Source organism: Heterocephalus glaber, unplaced genomic scaffold, assembly GCF_053883595.1.
Source record: "Heterocephalus glaber isolate CG9 unplaced genomic scaffold, H.glaber_assembly_v1.0 deba00001442, whole genome shotgun sequence".
Lineage (NCBI taxonomy): Eukaryota > Metazoa > Chordata > Mammalia > Rodentia > Bathyergidae > Heterocephalus > Heterocephalus glaber.
In genome coordinates, this window is record NW_028258296.1 from 46,141,210 (window position 1) to 46,165,139 (window position 23,930).

Sequence of the window (23,930 nt, forward strand, 5' to 3'; positions counted from 1 at the left end):
TTGCCCTATGAAATAGTTAAAATATAAAGCCAGCAAGGCAACTGCTTAAGGAGATTAAATAGATATAGATGAAGGGCACAAAGCAGAAGCGTGTTGTCAAAGATTAGTAGTAGTTACTAAAGCTGTTTATCATCCTAGTAAGAAAAAAAAAGCAATTATAACATTTTTAATGGAAGTCTAGGCCATCAAGCTATTATGTAATTTTTATCTGCTCTTGGTTTTTTGCCACAAGGTGAGGCAATTTCCTCCACTGTAAATAAATTTCCTCTGCCTTTAATAAGCTGTGGGAGGTAATCCTGGGCCAGCTGCTCACCTCTGGAGACTCAGTTTCTTAATTTGCTAAAGGGAGAAGCTGGTTCCTATAGTTCTGATAGTCTGTGTTTCTCCAAAAGAAAATGTTTAGAGAGTTCTGGACATAAATTATTATATATCATCTATTATTAGATACATTTATTTGTAAGACACACCATTATTCTATATACTAACAAAGCAAAAATCTTGCCAATTAAATTATGACATAATACCTTAACCCTGTGACCCAGGAATCAGTCACATTAACTTTTTATTCTTTGAAATATGAGGATATTCCTTCTGCTTTTTATTGGATTATTTGAAGAAATCTTTTTTTTTTTTTTTGTATCTGAGATCGAACTCAGGACCTTGTGCTTGCTAGGCAGGCGGCGGAACCACTGAGCTAAATCCCCGGCCCTGAAGAAATCTTTTTGTATACATCTCAGTGACAAAACATACCAAATTTTATTTGTCTGTGGGTAGCTTTCTCTGTTCCCATAAAACACTTGGTTCTTATCTTTTTCACAATAATATATGGAATCATTTTTCCAATGATGAATATTTGCTTCATTACTTTTTTGTTTGTTTTTTCTGGGTTTTTGGGGTTTTTTGTTGTTTTCTGTTTTGTTTTGAGACGGGTTCTCTCGACTTAGTCCAAGCTGGCCTTGCACTCAACTATGTAGCCCAGGCTAGCCTCTATCTCATGGTGATCCTCCTGCCTCAGCTTCCCAAGTGCTGGATTACAGAGATGCACCCACCTGCTTCACTAATATTAATCTCGTATCCCACTATTTCCATGTCTTCTGCAAATACAGAAACTTTACATTTAAATTTCAAATCATGGTGCAATTTTTTTGCAATTTAAACACCAACTAAACTCAACATGTTATTACCAACAGTGTACTTAACTCAACTGAAGTCATGACAAACAATAAGCTATGACTAAGTTTGAGCCTGGCAGACCATGACAATTACATCATGACTGCAGTCTGACCAGCATCAGTGTAAGCAGTCTCACAATTGACTTTGGAGTTATTAAAAATATAGGGTGAGGGCAGGGCAGACACAGGTGTGTTTGGAACTGATGAATTGAGATGTCTCATTTACCTCCAGTGTTGGCAGTTAGCACAAAGTGTTCAATAAACATTTTTGGGTTCCTGAAGGATGGAATTAAAGTTTGAGTGAAAGGATGAATGAACAAATAAATGAATAGCTAATGGGAGTGCTGAAAAGGTGCGTCAGTGCCTTTTCTGAGATAGTTTCGTACTTGACAGCAAACTGCCCTGCAGTTCTGAATCAGGGGATGCCCGGAATCATGAATCTTTCAACCTTCACTTAGGACTTTGACATCTGATTTACAGTCTCCCCACTACCACCACCTCTGTAAGACTGTGTCACTTCAAGGTCCACATGGAAGACTCAGTGTAACACAAGATCTTACAATTCCACCAATGGCCTCGTTCTCTGACCCTCTCTGCCTTCTTTCCCCTCATCCTTGTTTTCAACCATTCTACAATGTTTGGTCAGTGCACACTGACTACCCACATCTATACTTCCATGGTCAGGCAACACCAGCCTTGAGAATTCCCATGCCTGGTTTCAAGGTGGCTCCCAAGCTGCTGCTCATCTGCTCCCTCTGTCACTCTTCTCCACTTTGATCTTAGCCATGCCCTTTCTCCTCAGGCCCTCAAGACCATCACCTTCACTTTCAGCAAACTGTCTTTTCCCTACCTTCTAAGAAAATGAAAGCCATGCGGTTGCAACTCCCTGAGTTCCCTTGCCAGCACCTAAAAATTCTACCTAATTCTATCCTTTCCTCTTCCTCTTTTGTCTTTCTCTTTTTCTTCAGTTCAAGGCTAGTACCCCATCTGATCTCATCTAAGCCTCAGGAAACTCACACTATTGATCATTCCTCTTTTACTGTGAGCTTCTCCTTTACTTGATGTTTTCTGACAGTAAAAAAATAAAACCCAAAAAACAAAAACCACACAAACAAAAACATTCTCATCTCTATCTCCTTAAACACAACTTTCAACTGGGAGTGCTGGTAATCCCAGCACCCTGGGAGGCCAAGGCAGGAGAATCACAAGTTTGATTCCAGCCCAGACAATTTAGCAACTTAGCAAGACCTTGTCTCAAAATACAAAATAAAATTTGGAAAAAGACTGAGAATGGAGCTCAATGCAAAGCCCCTGGTTTTAATCTCTAGTACCAAAGGGGGAAAAATGCTCACCCCTACACTCTTCTAGCTCTATCCCTTTCTCCTTCAAAGCCAAGTTTTTAAAGTCTGCCCATTATTGTTATCTTCACTTTCACCTCCATTCACCCAAAAGTCTGAAGCAATCTGGCAAAATGCTCACTGTGCTAATAAAATTGTTCTCAAAGGTCATTAATTATCTCCATATGGCCTATCCTTGCCTGACTTGATCTCTCTACAGTACTTATTACAGTGGAATACTCAGTCCTTGACATTTCTTCCCTTTTGGTTTATGTGATACTGTTCTCTCTTCCTTTTTCATGTCTTTCTCTGCTTCATTCTTTGATCATCTTCGGCGGCTCCATCTTCAGCCTTTTGCCCTCTCCAGTCTACTACTGAGCCTCCTTGGTAGTCTTCAATCAAATATACTATTTTACTTCCACATGTGGCTTGCAGGCTCAAATCTCTATATCCAACCAAAACTTCTCTCCAGGTTGATAACAGGTTTCTAATTAAACACATCATCTTCCCTCTTGCATGAGCCCGCTTTGCTTCCTGCCTCAGTGGTAATCATCATAGTCTACACATGTTTCATGCTGGCTATGTGTCCAGGCCTTTGGATTTGTCCTTCCCTCCCCCGCATACTTGATCAGTCATTTAGCTTCTGGAGTCTGCATCTGACCATCTTCCGGGAGGCATTTCTACCACTTCACTTTAGTTGAGACCCTTGCCCTTGGTCAATTGGATCATCATAGTGATCTACTAACTGCTTCTTTTTCTCTGCCTGCCACACTACTGCCAGGTGACAGACTGCCAAAGCAATCTTTCTAAAATGCAAATCGAATCAGATCATGTTATTTCCCTGCTTAAAATATTTTGCTTGTCCTCCAGTAGCTTGCTGGATAGAATTAAAACACCTTAACAAACATGAGCCTCCATGATCTGCCCCTGCCTACATCTTTAGCCTATTATTCCACCAAGTACTCCAGGCATTTGGTTTATTCAATGCTACAATTCTTTTTTTTTTTTTTTCAATTGAACTCAGGACTTTTCGCTTTCCAGGCAGGCTCGGTGCCGCTGAGCCACCTCCTCAGTCCTAGACACTTTGTATTTTCTGATTATACTTGACTGTATGCACGTGCTGTTACCTGCCCCTGAGCCTCCTCTTGAGATACTCACCCACTCGCTCATCTCTGGTCCAGCTACCTAACTGCTGAACATCATGGTCTCGCAGTTCTTCCTTTAGGAAACCATGTACCAATATTCTGTACCTTAATCAATACTCTGTGCTCAGTCTATCTTCCTGTGAAGTTAAACTCACAAACATTCCCTGAAGAGGCTCCATGTTTTTTTCCCAATGCTTTCTCTGCTGAGCCTTACTTCTCTCCAATAAGAATCTCTCTGCTCCATTTCCACCTGTTTAAATATTAAGTGCAACTTCAAGCATGAACACTTCCAGGATTCCTTTGGGGGGAATTAATTTCTCCTCTTCCAGGAATCATATTATTTCATACATCTTAGCATTTTATTATTTTAACTTTTTTTTTAAAGACAGGGTCTTGCTGTACAGTCCAGGCTGGCCTTGAACTCACCATGATCCTCCCGGCTCAGCCTCCCAAGTGATGGGATTACAGGTGTGCACCACTATACCTGGCCCTTTTTTGGGGGGACGATCTATGTTGCCCAGGCTTGTCTCAAACTCCTGGGCCCTAGTCTTCCTGACTCTGCCTCCCAAGTGCTGGGACTGCCACTGTACCTATCTTATATTTTGATTTTTGATCAGTAAAAATTACTATAAATTGGGCTGGAAATATATTTCAGTGGTAGAGTGCTTAAACTAGCAGGTGCAAAGTGCTGGGCTCAATTCTCTACATTGCAAACAAACAAACAAAAACCAAAACAAAACTTCTAAATTGTCATATTTGGTTTTATAGTACAGCTATTTGTCTTTCTAACACTTTCTTCAACTCTTCCTCCTTTCCCCTTTTGGAGAAGATGTTAGAAATTGAACCCAGGGTCTCCTGCATGCTGGGCAAGCTGTATACCGTGGACCTACTTACCAAGTTCCTCATTGTTTTAACCCTTAAAGATAGCATATACTTCTTTCAAGCAAACAGATTTAGAATACAGAAAATAATATCCTTTAGCCATACTGATATCTTCAATTCTAAATCATGTATATATTTCCATTATATGAATAGTCCACAATCTGGCCAACTTCTACTTCCAATCTGTTGCTGTTTTGATACAATAGACATATTTGGACATGATCTCTTGTGTACATGTGAAAGAGTTTTTCTAGGGCAACTTCCTGCTCATATTCTTATTAGTGGAGTATTACAGAATCTGATCTTGAACTTTACTAGTTCTTGCCCACCCTCTCTCAGTGCCAGGGACGACTGCAGGCACTGCAGATTAGGTCCTGAAAAAAAGGAGTCCCTGTTCTCACGAAACATCTATTCTAGATGGGGGTGGAGGGCAAATAACAAACTATACGTACAAACTCCCACATCTTCACCCACACTCAGACATTTTACCCTAGTTTTACAAATCTGACAGATATAAAATGATCTGTGGTTGTTTTAATTTGCAAATGTCTGATTACTACTACATGTGATCATTTTTCCTAATGTTTATTCATCAGTTTTAGCATTCCTTATTTATTTATTCATTTATCTATTTGCTTACTTATTTTTTATCCAGTGCAGGTACTGAATCAAGGGTCTCATTGGCCTCATGCATGCTAAGCAACCTTTAGTATTCCTTTGGTGAAACATTTATTTATATCATTTGTTCCTTTATTCCCTGTTACCTTGTTCTCAGTAATTTATGGGAATATTTATTTCAAATGATAATTTACTGATTCAAGACACTGCTAGGTACTGGTTTGACTTTTCACTTTGCATCTTTTTGTTGTAAGGAAGTTTTAATTTTAATATAATAAAATATATAAGCCTGGATCTTTAGGATTTGTGCTCTTTTTGTATTTTAAGAATGATGTCTTTTCACAAGGTCATAAAAATATTCTCCAAGATTTTCTTCTTAAAATTTTGAAATTTGTCTCTAACATTTAAAGAACTAATCAATCCAGAATTAATTTTTATACTGGAATGTGGTAATTTTATTTTGGTTTTGCACACGACAACCAATTATCTTAACACTATACCTTGATAACCTACCATTTCTTCACTGATTTGCAATGTCTTAGTTGTCATAGTGTCATATATGTTGAATCTGTTTCTGGGTTTTCCCATCTATTCCACTGGTCTACTCACTTATCCCTTGGCCAACATTATACTATTTTAATCACTGTTGTTTTATACTAACATAATACAAGTTCTCCCAATCTTTTTTTTTTTTTTCAACATTGTGTGCCTATTTGTGACCTTTTTGTTTACCTTTTGAATATAGGCTGAGATGATCAAGTGCTAAACAAACAAACTGGGGATCGAACCCAGGGCCTTTGCCCAACTTACTTTAATTTCTTTTTTATCATATAGTTACTTTCTGCAACTTCCAGTACTAAGGTGAATAGAGTAGAATGATGATAGACATTCACGCTTATTCTTTAAGGAAATGATTCTAACAAATATTTAATCATTAAGTACACCAAATATATTGTTTGCTGAAAATTTTGGGCCGATACTCTTTATCAAGTTAAGGAATTTCCTCCTGTACTGATTTTGCTAAGAATGTTTACTGTGAATTAAATTTTTAAAATGTTTTCTTTGCATCCATTGAAATAATCATTTGATTTTTTCTGCTTTAATGTAGTGTATATGAAATAAATTATATTAATATGTTCCCTAATGTTCTAATATACTTTGAGGTAAGCTAAAAGAAATATTAATTCTAACATATGTATCTGTATAATCTATGTATTTATTTATTTATTAGTTTTTTGGGACAGGGCCTTGCTCTGTAATTCAGGCTGGCCTTGATCCTCCTGCCTCAGCCTCCCAAATGCTGGGATTACACACGTGTACCACCACACCAGACCATACTGCTAGGTTTAAATTTCTATCATTTTGCTTAGGATTTTTACATTTTGATTTATGAGAGATTAGTCTGTAGGTGTGCTTTTACATTTATATTTTGTATGGATTTGGTAGCAAACTTCTGCCAGCATCATAAAATAAGTTGTTATCATTCTTTCTTTTTTCCTTCCTTCCTTTTCTTATTTCTTCCTTTCTTTCTTTCTTTTTTATACACTAAACAGATCATACAAGGTCATATTTATCTTTTTCGTAGGCATTTGGTAGAACATACTTATAAACCTCTCTGGCTCTTGTGTGCTTTGTTTTGTTTTGCAGGTAGATTTTAAATTACCAATTTAACTTTTTAAAAATAGCATTAGCTCTCTAATTAGATTTTCTATTTCTTCTTGAGTCCATTTTGGTAGGTTTCATTTTTCTAGGGAACTGAGTATTTTCATTTAAGTTTTCAAATTTAGTTGTATAAAGTTTATGGCATTGTCTTATTTTTTAGAAATCTGTGATATATATATATAAAATATATATATAGTGATTTCCCTTAATAATTTTAAGCTTTATCTGTCTTTTCAAAACACCAGCTTTTTGTTTTCTTGATATTTTCCATCATAACTTTGTTTTAATTTTATTAATTTCTGCTACTTATTATGTCTTCTGCTTTTTTGTGTATGCTATTATTCCTTTATCTAGTATGTATCTTGAGTTGGACACTTGGCTCATTAATTTCTAATGTTTCTCCTCATTTATTTATTTCCTTACTTTTTTGTGTCTTTTTGAGACAAGGTCTCCCTTTGTGGTTCAGGGTGGCCTTGAACTCACTATGCAGCCCAGGCTGGCCCCAAACTAGCAGCCATCCTCCTGCCTCAGCCTCCCATGTGCTAGGACTATGGATGTACACCACCACTCCCAGCTTCTCCTTTTTTAAAGAAACATATTAAAACATCTATGATTTGTGTCAGTAAATTCTTCTGCACAAGTGTTGCAGTAAATTTCATTTATTTAGATCTCTATATTTTTTTAATTTTAGTTATGATTTGTTCTCTCACCTATCAATTATAACTTAGTCTTAAAATTATCTAGGAATGTTTAAAAATTTCTACATGTGTAGTGTTTTTTTTAACTGATCAGACAATATGACCTATATGATGTTGAATACTGCCTGAATTGAGAGAGGCATGATGTCACCTAGATCTTTCTACTTTTCTGTCCCATCATCTTAATACATGGCTTCAGTTACACACCTTTTTTTTTCTTATTATTTTCACCAATAAAATGGTTTGCATATAAAAGCTGGTAGGATACCCCTCACTAGTTGATCACACCATACTGCATAAAGAGAAAGTAACAGCCCTGTGTGGTGGCATGTGCCCATAATCCCAGCACTCAGGAAGCTGAGGCAGGAGGATCTCGAGTTTGAGGCCAGCCTGCGCTACATAGTAAATTCAAGGCCAGCCTGAACTACACAGCGAGACCCTGTCTCAAAAAAAAGAAGTAACAGTCCAAACTCAGCAATCACAAAATTCATCATGAATTTCTCTCAGAATTCAGAGTTCAGAGTCACATTCTAGAATTGCTCACCAAAAGTTTAGGCTCTGTCCCATAACTCAGCTCTGGACCTAGAGGGTTAGCTCCAACATTAGGTATTAGGGGAATATTTATTGTATTAAAGAATGCATAACAGAAAAGAATGAACACTCTCAGCAGGCTAATCTTGCAAACTCCAAACTAGAAATGAATGGCAAATGTCACAAATAGTAATTCAATACTCTCTCTGAGGGGATTGGAACTAGAATGAGGCAGGGTTACAGTGCAAACAGAATCATCATGCACTGCACTTTATTGGGGAGAACAATTTAAGGAACATTAATTTCTAAACATAACATTCTGAAGCCTCTCAAACATATACATCCACAAATCTTCTGGAGGATCTGCCATGCTTGATGTCTACTGTTTGTAGTATAAGCAGGGTCTGTCTGCTCAGGACAACAGCCAGTCTGCACCAGATCGTGTCCACAGATCAAATCTAGGTAACTGAGCCAAAGGCACATGTATATTTAAGAGTCAGAGCTGGGAGTTTAGGGCAATAATTGGACTGTATTTTGTAAGTCATGTTTGGCTGTCCTGTAACTGCACCCTTCCACCTTGCTTCCGCAGAGTCAGCATGGCTTGGGAGTGGTTACTCAAAAACATTCCCAAACAGCAATGATGATTCTTTTGGATTCCTGCACATACGTCTCTGCTGTGGGAGAATTCTGGATGGTGTGTCCAGGCCTCTCAGTGAAGTTTAATCAAAGCCCCATTTCCTTCCTGTTGTTGCTTTTGGAAGGGCCCTTGTTCTCAGAGTCCTAACTTTGACAACAGCACCTCTGCTGAACTTTTCCATAGCAGCCTTGGATTTCTGCCCCACCCTTCCCATCTGCACGCCCCCATTTCCTCTCTTCTCTGTTTTGACTCTGCGTGGCTCTTCTCAGTAAAGTGGCTGAAGAGTAACAAACCCAAAATACCTAAGTAACAAATGAGTCACCACACTTCCACAGTGGAGCTCTGATGATCAGAGGGTGTGTTGGGAGGTAAATAGCAGAGGTGGTGGCTGCCCAGGGAAAGAAAGAGGGGGGAAAAAATAGAAACAAAATGAACAAGTTGGCAGAGGTGGCTGACAGCAGGCTGTGTGGGCGGAGAGGGCGGAAAACTTGGTTGGTTTGCAAAGGTGAGATCAGCACTATGGCTTGTCACACCCTGGCTGACTCAAGCTAAACCCAGTTCCCTCAGGAATTGCTAGCACTGGGTTGTCTAGCAAAACTCAGCTGGATCAGTCACCTAACTGCTATTCTTTTCTGTTTTGAAGTTTGGGGCTTGGAATTTTTTGTTCAAATTGCTACAAAGTGGCTAATCGGAGACCTGGAATGACACTGTTCTAGGGCCATTTCTTTTCTGGTTATATGGTTATCTGGGTACCAAGAATCAAGGCAGAATTTAAATTTCATCTTTGTACTTTTTCATTTGTTGGGATTTTTAAAGAATGGATCATTCCCCTAAAGCCCTAACTTGAAGTATAGTAGTGGAGTTGGGATGGCCACCTCTAGGTAAAGGCTCCAGGGCTAGGCAATACCAAAGGAAACCAGGATGAGCAGGCAACTACACAGGGTGGTTCTGCTAAGAGAACTTGGGGTTCTGCATGATCAGCACCAGCTTTGTTAGAAACTACTGGCCATTTGTCCTGACAGCTTAGACATGTCTTCTTTTTATACATTTCTAAGAGAAAAAGGACTAGATTAAGCTGAGCCCTTGGTACATGTCTAATGGTGTGACTTCATGGAGAGCTACATGGCCAGCCCACAGCCTTTCTTTAAGTCTTTTAAACTATCACAACAAGAGGCCAAAAAGAAAAACCACACTTGCAAGAACAGGGCTAAGATGAAGTCAGGACTGTTAATGTGATATAACTACTAGGGGAATCTTTTGGGGTTAAAAAAAAAACATAAAATGTGCCCTGAGATAGGCTCTCAGACCATGAAGTTGGCAGGATTTGATCACAAGCTGTCTAGTTCTCTTTTAGATCAAAACCAGGAAGTTTGGGGACTAACTTAAAAACAGAGGAAAATAAAATCAGTTGATTTGGATTTTTAAGCCACCAGCCTTGTTCCGCTTCACTTGACCCTGCCTGAAGTGGGGGCCTGTGCCAGCCTCGGTTTTATCTCCTGCAGCTCTCCCACCCCTATCCCGCATAAGCATAAAACCAGATGCCTTGACTTGGAAAGAGCAAAGCTTGATATCCACAGGAACTGGAAGGTGTCAGACAAACGTGACTTTGGTAGCAAGAAAGAAAACAAGTATTGCCCCTGTAAAGAAAGACCAGAACCAAGACAATAAAAGGTGAACTTTCTGGTCTTCATTAATTTCCTTAAAAGTGCTGCCCTGTGTACTTCAACTTCCCCTTGGCTGAGCCTACCAGTGAGTAACTGAAAATTCTCTTTGGAAATGATTTGTGAAAATCATCTCAGGGAAATCCATATTCTTGGTCTCAGAAGTTTTTATTTCAAAATACTTTTTCAGATTGTCTAAACAGTATATGCTTGCTATAAAAATAAAAATAGGAACCAAAAAGTAGCCATAGTTCCACCCCTCACATCTTAACATATCCAGGGTGTTTCCTTCCAGTCCTTTGATAGGTTACATTTATTCTTGTAACCCAATTGCACTAATTCTGTATACATCAATTATGTATGCTGCTTTTTGCTAAACATATCTTATTGTTTTTCCTTACTACCATACAGAAAATTAGGCAACCATGACTATTAATAGTTGCTTTATAATCCACAGCATTAACTGCCCTTATGTTTTGGATATTGAATTTGTTTCTAGCTTTTCAAATTATAAGTAATTAATGCATTAAATTTGGGGATGTTTTGCATCAGTCTCACTGTTCAGCCTTGTGACAAATCCTACCAGTGTCTGGCTTAGTGATCTGCAGGCTGCAGAGAACACTGCAGGATTCCCAGGGAAATCTAGTCCCTCTTGAGTTGTAGGAAAGTCTGGTACAAGGGTATTGGAACACATAAAAAAATTGCCTGAAGCAATGTCACCAGCCTGTGTATTTCCCTATTAAATGTGATTCCCAAATTCCAACTCCAGCTCAACATTTTCAAGCATCCTGAAGAAAAAAGATAATATTTTGAGTGAGTGAAAAGAACAGTAAAACCAAGAATATGGATAACATGGCTTTTTAAATGTAAAATATCGTATTGTCTTTTTTCTGATTTGTTTTGGGCTTCCAGGTTGGTCATTGCTGGAGAGGTACATTTCAAACTGCAGTTAGCAAATAGAGTTGGCACCAGTCAGGATAGGCAGAGTCGGCTATGGATTTAATTCTTCATTGGCCAGATAAATTAGTGTTATATAGGTGTCATTAAGTATTTTGAGCAAGTGTGTTTTCTCTCAAAGGCAAGTCCTGTGTCATATAGAATACAGGTCCTGAGTATGATAGAGGATAATGTACTCCATATTAAACACTTCTTAGTGCTTATTTCATGTAAAAATCTCAGCAATCCAGGATTAAGTGCTCTTTTCACCATTTTACATATGAGATAAGAGTAGAAAAGTAAAATAACTCACCCAAGGGCACATGGCTGGCTAATAGACATTGGAACCAAGATTTGTCCTCAGAGCTAACTTCAAAGCTTATGGTCTTTACACTGCATTGTGTCTCTTCCCTCATTAAGCTTAATACATAAACATCCTTGCAGTAAAATGAGTTAATAGCATTGATCAAAGGTGAGGCTTTCTCTATGATCCAGAAGTCAACTAATTACAAGCAGGATCATTTGTTGCATTCCTTTGAAGGGTCTTAAAATCATCTCATGAAGATGAGGAATCAGCCAAGTCAACTAGTGATGAACTCATCCATGGAGTTCTCAAAAGTTGCACAGAAGCTCTGGCAATAAAAAGGCCACAGGGTAAGTCTGGGGGGTGTGGGTCGGTGTTACAGCACTAGCTGAGCAGGCATGTGGCCCTGGGTTTGATTACCAGAACTGCAAAAAAATAAAATAAAATAAAATCAAGGTCACAGGACAGCTTCTACTTCCCATTTTCTCCAGTGCCAGCCCTTGGGAGCATATTATGGTTATGGAAATGGAAAAAATTGGTTCTACTTCACTTCTTAATGAATGAATATATCATAATGTAAATGTTTTTTCCCATTGGATTTGAGTTTTGTAATGTCAGGGACCATGTTTGTCTCTTTCATTGTTATATTCCCATTCTTATAATATATTGTCTTGGACCATGTGGGCTGCTGTAACGGAGTACCATAGACTGGGTGACTCATAAACAACAGAAATTTGTTTCTCATAGATCTATAAAGGCCAGGACCAAGATGCAAGAAGAATCAGTCTCAGGCTAATCCACATCCTGGATCATAGATGGCAATCTTCTAATTGTCCTCATGTTGGAAAGGACAAGGAAGCTCTCTAGGGTCTCTTTAAGAGCATTAAGACTGCCCTCATGACCTAGTCACTTCCAATGGCCCTACCTTCAAACACCATCTCAGTGGGGATTAGCTTTCAACATATGAATGCAGGGGAAGAGGGGAAATGCACTTTCTGTCTATAGCATAGATGTTCAGTAAGATTTTTTTTTTGGTACTAGGGATTGAACTCGGGACCTTGCCCTTGCGAGGCAGGAAGCAGCATCACTGAGCTAAATCCCTGGGCCTGTTCAGTAAGATTTGATGAAGGAAGGAAGGAAGGAAGGAAGGAAGGAAGGAAGGAAGGAAGGAAGGAAGGAAAGTAATATCAGGGCCAAATGTGTGGGCTGGAGTTAGGGATGGCTCATGATCAACTCCCTACATATGAATGTATTTCTCAGGATATGTAATCTGGATTGAATTGGCCCAAATCAAGATAAATCAGGGAATATGAATAATCAGTTTCCATTTTTAAAATATGCACAATAAACTCTTGGTCATAAGCACCAAGCTATCTGAAATGAGAAATGAAGAGTTTTTTCCCCTGCTTTTGCATCATGGAGTGAAGATAAACTTTCTCTTTCTCTCTTCTTGATTCCTCAATCAAACTGGATTTATGCTAGGTTTAGGCAGATAATTCCTCCTAGAGAAAGTGTTTGCAGCATCTTGCTTTTTTCCCAAGGGGAAAATTTGGGATGAAAGTGTGCACTAAGCCCCGTCTTTAAGAAATTAATATTGTTCCTAAGAAATAAAAAGCAAGAACATTACAAGTGGATTTTGTCATAATCCTACATCTCCCAAATGTCTAAACTCCAGGAAAGTCCGGATCCCCAGCCGAATCCCATCTGTTGTATTTCTAGTGTGGTACTCCTCTGTTTATATTTGCTCATTTCCCTCACAGAGTGCCAGAAAAGAAAAAGTGATATTTAAAAAATTCATCTGCTAGTATTTATGCAAACACATTGCTCTCAAAGTGTGGGTTGAGTCGTGTGAATAAAGCAGACACAAATGCCTCTAACAAACCACAGAGTACTTTTAATAAAGAAAAAGAGAAAACATACACCTAGATATCTGAGGTTGTTGGTGGATGGGCAGAAATCATCCTCTGACCAGTGACAGCTGACAGGGAGAAGTTGGTAGCTTTGCGCCCCAGGTTTGGGGGTTCACTGGAATCTGTCCATGGATCCTTATTGAGCTTCTGCTATGTGGTATTCTCATTTTTTCAGACCAAAGCTCACAGTGGCTATACAACTTGCTTAAGATTATGTAATTTATTTTGAAAATTCATGGTCTTTCACCTATATCTTACATAAGATGTTTCTAAGGCTTGAAATCTAATGGTATTCATGTTTGGAATGTATAGCTTACATGGGCTCAGTACTTACTTTAAGACAGGCAAAAATCGAAGTTCTTAATATGTATTGATAGGTTTAAACTTCGGGAGATGTAACTCCATGGCAGAGCATTTGCCTAAGATGCATGAGGCCCTGGGTTCAACCCAAAGGACTTGGGGTTGGGGAGACCATACAGATTTACTCTGTAACTACCCTATAAGGTAGATTCTAGAATTAGCTCATTTTAAGGATGAAGAAACTGAGTTTACATATAAGTAAATTTGTCCACATCACAAGAAAACAGCAGAGACAAGTCTCGATCCAGAGCTCAAGTCTTTAAGCACTACACCATCCTTTAAGGAGCACTTTGAAGCACATTCTATTGCAGACACCACCCCCTTTATCCATTCCAAGCCTACCCTGGTCTGATGGGGACCCAGCATCTCAATGCCTAAGTGCTTCTACTTCCATCTCACATCCCAGAAGCTACACTGGAACCACCACATCTCAATAGGGTCAGGACTGTTTCTGAAAACAAACTAAATATTCTATACTTTTTTCAAGATCAAGAATGAAATTTCTGGTTTTAGATTTCTCCATTACTGTCCAGAGAATATTTCTCTGGCTGTGATAGAGGCCAGCAGGAACTGGAGGCCCTGTGTCTTCTCCTGGCCTCCCTATCCTGTTATTTGCCCACAGAATAAAATAAATTAATGAGCATCAAGGACAAGAGAGCTCTTGTTGCATTCAGGAGACCACTATGTTGGTGGACCCACTTCACTGTGTTTAGGGGGTCAGAACCATGAGGGAAGCAACCAGGGGACTTAGGCCCAGACCAATGGGTAGCATTAGGGAGAAGCAAGCAGAAGAGTCAAGGAATCTGAAATACACAGACCTAGGTCTAAAGACACCATTTCAATAGTTGAATCAGACTATGAAGGAGCAATGACTGATGGTGCTAAAATTAGTTTTTTTACCTCTTCGTACATAGCAAGGGAGGACTCACAAAGGACATCAGAGTGATTTAGAGAAAAAAGAAGCTATGTTTTCTTTACACATCTGAGTGGAATGAGTAATTCTGTAACTGTGGTGCACACACAAAGGCTAGACAGATGTGAGTTTCAGCAGTCAAAATCAAGTTACAAGGCTGCCACAGACTCCCTCCCTCCCTCTCCACAACAGTGAGATCCCCAAGACCTTCTTTATAGGGCCGGTCTTTCCCCATTGAGGTCCACAGGCTTATTTTTAGACAGTATAAAAACATGTCCACCAACCTCAACCTCAATGCTCAGTGTTCAGTGTGGGTAAACCACCTGCCTCTCTCTAGTGAGGCTTACGGTGACAGTGGGATCTTCTGTGTCCAACGGCTGGAACTGCAGCCATTCTCCAGTGCATAACACACACTTGTAATCCCAGCACCTAGGAAGCTGAGTCTGGAGGATCATGAGCTTGAAGCCAGCCTTGAATCCTTAAGACACTTCTCAAAATGTTTTAAAAACGAGCGTCGGGGTGGGGGGATAATGCCAAGTGTGGTAGTGCATGTCTTGTAATCCCAGATAGTAGGTGGGCTGAGGCAGGAGAATCGCAAATTCAAGGCAACCCTGAGCAACTTAGCAAGACCTTATCTCAAGATAAAAGATACAAAAAAAATATGACTGGAAGTGTAGCTCAGTGGCAGAGCACTTGACTAGAATATGTGAAGCCCAAGGTTCAATTTCCAAGTACTGCAAAAATAGTAACAACAAAAAAACCACATGGGAGTAATAATACCTATGTAGTGGGGTCTTATTTTGGAGGATCAAATACAGCTATTTATGTAAGTGCTGTTATTTAATAAACTGAGTTCACATTCAGTAAATGTCAATTCTGTCTTCTTTCCCCCTTTCTTCCTGAGACACAGAGTTAGACTACACTGAGGAGGAGGGAATATTCCTCAAATGGTGTATTGGTTTATTTTTTCCTACTTTTCTGAAGCAAAAGATCATGAAAAAGATGGGGGGAAACAAATAACCTATTGATCTAATCTCTACCTAGTGAACATTGCCCATCCTTTTGAACTTACAAAAATGACCAAAGTCCAGTTGGCTCTGAATTATTTAACGATGCCATCAACCTAGGAATGAGTGTTCTGTTTATCTCTGTTGGAAATGGGAACAAGGCTTTAAGAAAACCTACCTCAAAAAGGCCTCTTCCAAAGTTGAAGGGTTGCATCTAACATATGAGGACAGGTGAGGTGTGGGGTCGGGCTTGGCCATAATTTTATGCCTCTTCCTTATCAAGGAAGACTGTAAATCCTGCCTGATCTCCATCAGTCATAAAGACAAAGCTGAGTCGCCAGTTCACCTCTCATTACATTAATTCACAGACATGGAGCCCTTCTCTGGCCTCTCTTAGATTTCTATTCAAGCACCCAAACTACAAACTCACCGAGGCCTTGCCCTACTCTCCCTGCTCTTCAACCACCAGAGAGCTTTCCTGAGATGAAGCAGAGGCTGAGGACGTGGGAGTCTTAGCTGCTGACACACACAAGTGCTGACCCTGGAAAGTACCGCCGCTGAATCAAAAAGCCACTTCCCAGAGATGACAGCAGTGCTGAAGTTTGGCTTCCTGGTGCACCACTGATTTGTCCAGAACATTGAGGCCAACATTTCGCCTCTGTCCTTTCATGCCTTAGTTTCCTAGCATGTGGGAAGGTAGTGACAACAAAGGGAAATTGCTACCTACTGCCCAACCTGTCATCACTGTAAGTGCGAATGACTTGACCAACCTCAGAATGCTATGAACATTAATTAGTGTTTACTGTGTGCATACTCTGAGATGAAAGGTGCTCAGATTACGTACAGCTGAGGCAATCAGTAAGGTGTGCTGGGGTACAGTAAAGCATCAACAGAATAAGCTAAAGCATCCTTTAGCTCATAGACTAAACTTTCATTTTGTCCAAATAGAAAATGTTGGGTACCAGTTATTTTACTTCTTCCCTCATAAAATATTTCCTCCTGCCCTCTTCCAAGTTTAGGGTAGAAACAATTATGTTGGAGTACACACCCCACTTCTCCCAGTAGAAATGCTCAAAATTATTATTTTTCAAATAGTGAACAACTTTTAGATTCTTCTCTGTAACCACGCTAAGGGGAGTACTATGTAGGTTTTATTTTCCTTTATTTTTACCACCTCCTCTTTTTAACAAAACAAGTAAAATTTACTGAACTCTAATTCTATGAGATCCTGCTCAACTTGAATCTTGAAAGTTGCGTTTGTCTCTGGTTCCATTTTTAAGTGAGCTTCATTTCAAACTTATTCTGGAAATGTAGATGTTCATTTGCTTTTGAGCCATTATTTTTTGCCTCTAGACCCAAGCTTCAAGAACAAAAAAGGAAAAGTTTGCAACCATCACTTGAAATCTGCCATTCCATCGATAAAAAAGATGTGGGGATTTTTATACAATGGAGTACTACCCTGCCATAAAGAAGGATGAGCTTGAGACATTTATAGCTAAATGGATGCATCTTGAGACCATACTCTTAAGTGAAATAAATCAGACACACACGTTTGAATACCATATTGTTTCTCTGGTGTGAGAAACAGAAAGTGGAAATAAGGACTAAAATGTATAATAGATATTGGGAAATGGGAAGAAAATGGTCAAATGGGAAGGAGAACAAGGGAGGGGGAGGGAGAAAGGCAGGAAGGAACAAGAAAAAGCAAAAATAGAAGGAAAAAATGGAAACAAAGCTTTTGCATATAAGGACGGGAGGTGGGTTATGGGGGTGGGAAAGAAGAGGCAAGAATATATCATGTACAGGTGAAAATTCCCTATGATGAGTGTTATCATGTATATCTAAAATGTACCAATAAATGTTTTGCTTGAAAAAAAAAAAGGGCTGGGATGTTGCTCAGTGCAAAGGCTCTGGGTTCCATGTCCAGTACTAGAGAAAAAAATCTGCCACTCCACACCTCTGATACAAGAGAAGCCAAGGGGTCTGGAGTGGACCTCGGCTGCTCTGATGAGAAGCAGTGTGAACAGGAGGAAGTGGGTACGCAAGGAGGGGCTGAGGACTGAAGAGTTCACCCACACAGTCAGTACCTACAGACTGATGAAGGCAGCGCAGAACCTCGGGTAGCACTCAGCTCGAAGCTACCCCATGTGTCAACATCAGAAGGACTGAAAAGCAGGTTCCTGCTCTCTGAGCCCTCCTGACACTGTCAGTCACACAGCATGCTTTGAGGTCTGGCCACTGTTTCTTCTAAGACTAAAGTTCTGCCTCATTCCCACTTCTCAGTGTTCCTCCTGAAAGCCATGCTTTTACAAGGATTCTTCTTGGGAGGTCCTATTACACTCTGGTTGTACTGGAAATTAATTTTTAGTGGCACGATGTCCACAGTGTAGTTTCTATATCCTTAAAATAAAGTCATTATCAACATCAAAATAATTAAATAAAAATGAGTTCCTACCCCTGGCAATTTTGGTTTGGATTTTTTTCAGTGCTACACAGTTTATACCCACTCCCCACCTTGTATTTTCAGTTCTTTTTTTCCTTTTGCACCAATCTATTAACAACCACCAAATAAACGGAGGTCAAATTCTCTTTCTTAGAAACTTTTCCTCAAACCAATTAATTAAAGCAATTAATTACTTAATTGGTCCCTCCATCTCAAGTGATGAGCAATGTGCTTCCAAGTATCTGGTCTTGTTGACTCTTTGAGGACACCTGGTGCCATGTTTATCTACATTTCTGTAACTTGGCCGGTACTCTGCCTCTCTGCCTTTTCTACTGCTTGGTTGCTTTGGGATCAGTTGTGAGATGAAGACCTACTGCCAGAGCTTCAGTGGATAGTGATAATTTTCTCTTCAACTCAGTCAGAAGACTGGTAACATTTAGTGACCAGAGGACTGAAGTCATTTCCAAGATTCAGGATTTTCCTGAGCATTCCTAACAGCTAATAACCAACAGAGGAAGAGGCACTCCAAACCCAAACTATCTTGTGAAGTGTTAGGTGTATTTGGTCTACCAAGAACAGTGGTTTTCACAATTTAGTGTTTTGCCAATCATTTTGGCAGGTTAAAAATCTCCAAACATCAATTTACCCCATACATTGCCACATGTCAATGCAAAAATGGCAAACGTATTTATTGGGAAGAAAGTCAACACTTTTGCAGAAAACAGGGATGATGAAAATTTAATAAAACTCAGGATCTCCATAGCTTAATGATCTCAAAAAATATTTATTGTGGTTCTTTGCTTTCTCTGAGGAGTTAATCATACAAAATATTCTAATCATTTTGGTCTTGGTACTAAGCTTACAGGGTGAATCTCTGTATTTTTTTTTTTTTTTTTTTTTTTTTTTTTTTTTAGTTTTTGAGACAGGGTCTCACTATGTAGTTCAGGTTGATCTTGAACTCACTACATAGCCTAGACTGGCCTCAAAAATGTGATGATCCTCCTGCATCAGCCTTCCTAGTGCTGGGATTTCAGGCATGCACCACCATGCTTGGCTTGAATCTCTGTCTTAAGCACAGCCAGGTGACTGATTATGTGCAAACAGAATTCCTCATCTTTATGAGGTGTGAGATGGAAAGGAACAGCAATAGCCTGAGCTCCTGAACACCTGAAATGCTTGTAATTCATAGATTAGTTCATTTGATTGGTCAAAAATGTTTCTCTCTAGAAACTGGTAGGTGAAGAAAGAAGGGTCCAAAGGGGTCACCAAAATGGTCAGATGTCCAAACACACTTTAGGCCAAAGTCTTTGCTTAAGAGAAAAAGAAAACTGGGCAACAGGATTGGATGGTGCCTTTCTCAGGTCAACTCTACAGTCTCTTGGGCCACAGCTTTTGCTTGCCCTGAATGCAGCTTGTGCAGGCAGTGCAGCTGGGCAGCAGGGCTTCAGATACACAAGTGTTGGCTGGTAAGAGGAAATCAAAATAATCCCCATTAAGTTCTCATTATCCTAAAAATTAGAAACTATAATGAAAGGCTTCCAGCACAAGCTGAGCAGCAGGAGGGCACCTCTGATGGATGCTGCCCTTGGAAGGATGTCACTACTGTCACCATGGGCAATCTCACTGCCTGAGCCCCTCAGAGAAGTGCCGCCAAGGTTGATCAGACACCAGGGGCTTGGAATCCATGATGAAGAGACAGCAAAGCCGTCCAGAAGTGTGAGATGGCAATGAAAGAGACTCTTGCTGTAAGGGTGATGGTCTTTAACCCTGAGTTTTGTTAATTGTTCCTCAGAATTGCTCTCAGAATAGATTTAACTTCTATGGTCCTAGATGTTTTTAAGTGTGATGCTGTCTAAAGATAGGTAAAATGCCCCCCAAGTGAATCACTCACCTCTATGGTTCTAGTTCTCATCATATTTCAAGTTGGGCAACCTTCGTAAGGAGGTAACCAAGGAATGCTCATTCCCCCGGCAATGAGCAACTGCAGAACTCTTCTCACAGACCTGGCAAATGGATTCCAGTGTTTTCTGTCAAAATACTACATCTCACCTGCTCTGCATCACATCTTGGCATCGCGTGGCCCAGTAGTATGGCATCATCTTGTGGCACTGAGCCAAGAGCGTGCCTGGCAGCACTTGGCACCATACAGGGAGTCTTCAGGGCCCTGCAAGCTTCCTCCAGCACACTCCTACTGAAGCAAAGCAGAGATTATCAAGCAGCAAGGCCCAGTGATGTTATTATTACCCTGATGTGTAATAAATCTGTGTGGCACAATAAATTAAGGCAAAGCTCTGTTCTCACTTTACAGGCTGCCAATAGTTTTATTGTAACAGCTCAAAAATGTGAGTTTTCCTTTTTAGGCAGAGTAGAGGAAGCTGTGAAATTTGAAGCGAGAACAAAAGGATACTTAAAAGTAGATTGCAAGACAGGTACTGTTCATGAGTCAGCTCACCAGGACAGCCAACAGGTAACATTTTTATGCTTTGTGATATTAGGGAACTGTAAGGCCTTCAATGCCCACAAGAATTCATTTGAATTCATTTTCATATCAATGCCTCACCGGATCTGTTCTGCTGAGCTGACCTCCCACACCAGACTTACAGACTTTTTTCAGTGATAAACCTGAGCTGATTGTAAGATCACAAATTGGTTCTGGAACTCATTAAAGTCAGCAAATGAGCATTAGTGAGATTCTTGCCTAGGCTGGAATTGTGATAATCTGTCTATTTTGGCAATTACAGTTCTGGGGGTGAAAAGTGGGATGCTGAGAAACCCTCAAACTCCCAGCAGGATGGTGATCTATTTCAGACGTCTGTCAAGAGATGCACAAGCCCTGATGATTTTTTCCTTCATACCAGACACCCCACGGTGCAGGAGGCAAGGGAAGAACTGGAAATGTGTTTGACCATGTTCAAAGCCCAAGCGAGGTTTCAATCACCTGACACTTCATTCATTATATGTATTTTTGTCAAGACTCCTCCTTTTTTTGTTGCAGATTCTATCTTTATTCTCTTTCAGAACACAGCCCTGCATTTAAAGAAAAATGTATTTTTAAATTTTTATTGGTGTATATTAGCACTTCTTACTTTTTAAAACTCAAATGTTATGCCATTCAAGATTTCTTAACCCTCTGGTTACAGAGCCTTCCTTCGATCTTTCTCTTCTATCTTCATTTAGACTGGTTAGCTACTTTCCTCGAAACTAGAGTGCTGGTATTCTGCTTTATGTATCTTTGTATCCTCTGAACATGGTTAATACGCAACATAAAATTTGATAGTAGTTGACTTTCAAAATATTCTCCCATCTACCTCACTCTACAACCACAGCTTTGCTTTCTAGTTTGCCATCATCCCTGTATAGCCCTGAAAAACTGCATTTGTTATGGTTCTCCAGCCAAAAATGACTGAATCCCTTGGTAATCCCCTCGGCAAGGCCTCACACTCACTCTGTGCTCCTCCTTAGAAAAAACTGTACTCCCATGCTTCAGTCTCCCTTATTAGCAGCAAATGCAAACACGGGAAACTTCATTGTCTGCATTTAAGTATCCTTGCGAATTCTATTTTTTCTCTTAGTTTCCCCCTCCTTCATTCTACCTCTAGTCAATCTATAACAAGCTTAATCAATAGAAACCCTGGAAAAATTGAGGTCATAATTTCTGAATCTGGTTTGAATTTGGGGCTTGCTCCTTTAGCTCAAAATTAACACTGTAAATTTACTGGAAATGTGTTTTCTATTTTCTGGGCTCAAACTAATATTTTTTAAACACAAAGTTTGGTACCTAGCTTAACAAGTTATTGAAAGGAAAAGAACATTATCAGCTCCTTTTCTGGACTTTCCTCTATCCAACTACTACTTCTGCCCTAGCTTGTACACACACACATACGCACACACATGCATGCACACAAGGGAGGAAGGGAGAGAGAGAAAATGGGGAAAATGGATGGATGGAGTCCTTCCTTGCATTCCCCTTAGGTTGTATCATTGTTTGGAAGTTGCTGGTTCTCATCCAGGAGCAGCCATGGACAAAGTAAGAGGTTTTAGCATAGCCATATAAAGTAGCATAAAACTCAGGCTTAAATCTTTCTTTAAGACTGCTCTGGCATGTGGCCTTCTTTCTAACAAATACACTTTGTGCTAATATATAATTCTGTATACAAGAACTAGAATTCTCTGTACAACTTGGTTATTCTTAAATAATCTACAGAGTACAGAAATCCACGATGATAAATACCAGTGTAACAAAACCTCATTCAGGAGCTGTCTTTGATTCTTGCTTTTCATCTAATAACAAGGAGTATTTTTATTTGTTAAATCCAGGAAAAATAATCATAGCAGCCTGCCTTCTACAAACTAAGATATCCATGTATTGGGATTGCTTAATTAGCAGTTTATATCTACTTGAATTTTGTTACAGAATAAATAATACTAATTCACATCCACAAAGCTGGGGCAAGCCCTCTTGGATACATTTCTCCCTCCATTTATTGAAGGCTGGGTTATTCTGGTGACAGCCTTCTTCCTGATAGTGTGGCTCAGTGCAAGCTTGTCTCCCCTGATAAGAAAAGACTTTGCTCACTCTTGGCACATTCTGTCCCCCTGCCTACATGTCCAGCTGTGTCCTGCCTGCCTGGTGCTCACCATTACCCGACCTCTTTACTGCAGGGATATTTAACTCCTTTCAGGAGCTGCAGAGCCGCACAGATGAGTAGCTGCTTCCTTCCAGATGACAAGGTTTGCAGAAGGAAATGGCAAAGGATAACCAGGCGAGAGCCTAGCACAAAACATATAAATAGGAACCATATACACCACCAAACCAGCTACTGCACCTGGGGGGCTGGGGCTCAAACACATGCTCTGTCATTGAGCTACTTCGCCACTCTAATGTAGTTTTAATGCAGTACACACCATGCACCTGCTTGACCGCCTTGCACCTCCCAGATAACCTGAGCTGTAGAAACAGAAACTGCTTTTAATGGCCACCTAGGAGCCAAATGTATTGTCCCTCAGATCACACCATGCATTAAAAAATAAATACAGTATAAAGGACTTTGGAATCAGCTGCTCTTTATTGCTTTTTAACAATGTGCATAACTGAAAAGTGTTTACTTATGCATCTGGATATTTACCTCTATTGTGAAGATTTTTTAAAAATTTCCAATAGCATGAATATTTATGATCCCAGAATAAAATAATAATATTTATTACAACATAAAAATGTTTCATAATTATATGTCAGTTTCTAGAAAAACCATTTTATGTCCATTATCTGTCTTAGTTTTTAACCAAAACCCTACGAAATTTTGTACCTTTTCTTGAAACTACATATTGTAGATAAAATCATTGAGACTCCGAGAGGGTAACCAATTTACCCAGGCAGTTGGTAAGTGGCAGAATCTGCATTTAAACCTATGTCATTTCATTTAGGCACCATATACTTAATTACTGCACAACAATGCCTCTCCATCATAACATCAGACAGAAAATGCAGCTTCAGTTGTGAAGAAACAGCTTTGTAAAAAATTTCAAATCTGTTGCTGACTTTCCTTCAAAGGCATGAAGCATTCTCTGTGTTTGACAGTAAAGAGTCTCTAGGAGGAAGAGCAGGTAGGTGGTAAACAGCCTCACTGGTAGGGTTAAATTAGATGCTGTCTAATTAGATGCACTTGTACACCGTGTAAGACTCACCACACAAGTTGGGCAACGCCTGAACTGGT

The 23,930-nt window shown here is 39.7% G+C and overlaps 1 long non-coding RNA gene across 1 annotated transcript in view; it reads left to right on the top strand.

The window, feature by feature from the left end:
- Positions 1–14,009, top strand: part of LOC147827728 (uncharacterized) — a 71,804-nt gene extending 57,795 nt beyond the window's left edge. Inside the window, exon 3 of the long non-coding RNA XR_015452039.1 lies at positions 11,821–14,009. This is a non-coding gene — a long non-coding RNA (uncharacterized LOC147827728). The remainder of the gene's footprint in view (positions 1–11,820) is intronic.
- Positions 14,010–23,930: the final 9,921 nt, after the last annotated feature.